Raw genomic sequence first — 2,022 nt, forward strand, 5'->3', positions numbered from 1 at the left:
AGAGGAAAAGGAGAGGACACTGAATGCTGAAGGAGTTTAAGTGAGGTTTTAATTGGTAAATAAGTGAGGCGGCTCAGCAGCCAAATTACAACACAAGCTAACAATAAACAGCACACAACTATGCTGGGTCTCACACAGAGACATGCTGCACACACGCAGCCAGACGAGAAGGAGAGAGACAAGGCCCTCACTGCCGTCCTCCTCCGGTCCTATATGGAAGCCCTGATTGTCGATTAGGATCACCTGGGGAGAGGGGAAAACACACACACGACCACACACACACTACGCCACGTAACCATCTTAAAGAAAATACATATACATGCTTCATTTGGGTGCAGTGTAGTTGTACTTTTAAGTAACAAATGTGCAGAAAAGTAACTTTCTTCCAAACCCAATATCTGCATGAGGGGTTTATGAATCTGTCCTCATCCTCGGGTGTCTCGTGCGTCCTGTTTTTAGTTATTTTAATGTCATTCTAAATGAATATATGTGACATGAAGTGACCGACGTAATGTGAACAACGTAACGTGCCCGACGTAACGTGACTTGTTGTTGTCTGTAAGCCCCGCCCTCTACCGGTTTTGGTTGGCTTGGAAACGGCCGTAGCGTCTTTAGTGAAGCTCAATCTCAGCAGGTAGAAACATATACAAAACTCATGAATACTTTAAACCAGCTCATATACAGCTTTATAAATATGCACGTGTGTTATATCCGCTTCATGCTGAGGTCTAGCTGCTGGTTGAAGAAGCTCCGCGGCGATGTGAACAACTGAGGAAGATACAACAACGAGCTAATGTTAGCACCTAGCATGCTAACATAGCGGTTAGCTTCTAATAGTGTTGTTTTACTTTATGTTATTTTAGCCGTAGCTTAGCAGATAGAGTACAAACTGAATGTAGGTTTGTTCCACTGTTTTTAAACTAAATGTGCTACTTGCAGCTAACAGAGGCTCTCTGTGTGAGTGAACAGGATGAACCCCTCCCTGCTGCTCTGAGGATGAGGGCTCGCGGACACTGACGATGCCTGCAGGTCAGCAAACACAAGATAGTCAAAATAAGTTAATTTAGCTAAAAGTAGTGACTTTAATGCTGAAGTGCACCAAAAGGTTGAAGAAGTACCCAGAGTATTGACTATATAGTACTAGTAATAGTAAGTAAAAGCAGCCATACTACATTGTACAAATAATACAAGTAAAAGTCCTGCATTCAAAGCTTGACTTCAGTAAAAGTAAAAAAGTATTAGCATTTTAAAAAAGTACCAAAAAGGCAATTTTAAGAACCAGATATGTTACAATGCTAGTACTAGATTATTACACCCAATGGCCGTTTCTTCCATTCATAATGTGTCCTCTCATCTGTCTCCAGGTGAGAGCAAAGAGCGGGCGAAGACCCGGGAACGATTCAATGAAGTCTTCAAGAAATATTCAGACTCCGACGAGAAGAAGAGACGCCCTGAAGCTCCAGAGGAGATCCTGGTGAGTGACCTGAGGCGGGACGGATACTGGACCTCTGTTGGGCTTTAAAGTGTCCTCTCCTACACAATGCACTTTGTGAGTCTCCTCACATCACCGTGTGTCCCCGTGTGTCCCCGTGTGTCAGCCTTAGTAACAGCTGGAAGAGAGGGGGGGGGCTACAAGGACCTGTTTGGGGTTTGGAGCAGGACACTTCAGAGTCATGTCCTTAGTAACAGCTGGAAGAGAGGGGGGGGGCTACAAGGACCTGTTTGGGGTTTGGAGCAGGACACTTCAGAGTACATGTCCTTAGTAACAGCTGGAAGAGAGGGGGGGGGCTACAAGGACCTGTTGGGGTTTGGAGCAGGACACTTCAGAGTCATGTCCTTAGTAACAGCTGGAAGAGAGGGGGGGGGCTACAAGGACCTGTTGGGGTTTGGAGCAGGACACTTCAGAGTCATGTCCTTAGTAACAGCTGGAAGAGAGGGGGGGGGGGCTACAAGGACCTGTTGGGGTTTGGAGCAGGACACTTCAGAGTCATGTCCTTAGTAACAGCTGGAAGAGAGGGGGGG

The 2,022-nt window shown here is 46.0% G+C and overlaps 1 long non-coding RNA gene across 1 annotated transcript; it reads left to right on the top strand.

Moving 5' to 3' along the window:
• Positions 1 to 570: 570 nt before the first annotated feature.
• Positions 571 to 1,471, top strand: LOC117441795 (uncharacterized). The gene is made up of 3 exons (XR_004551449.1): positions 571 to 634; positions 940 to 1,029; positions 1,365 to 1,471. It is a non-coding gene; the product is annotated as an uncharacterized lncRNA (long non-coding RNA).
• Positions 1,472 to 2,022: the final 551 nt, after the last annotated feature.

The sequence above is a fragment of the Pseudochaenichthys georgianus genome, unplaced genomic scaffold, assembly GCF_902827115.2.
Source record: "Pseudochaenichthys georgianus unplaced genomic scaffold, fPseGeo1.2 scaffold_2000_arrow_ctg1, whole genome shotgun sequence".
NCBI lineage: Eukaryota > Metazoa > Chordata > Actinopteri > Perciformes > Channichthyidae > Pseudochaenichthys > Pseudochaenichthys georgianus.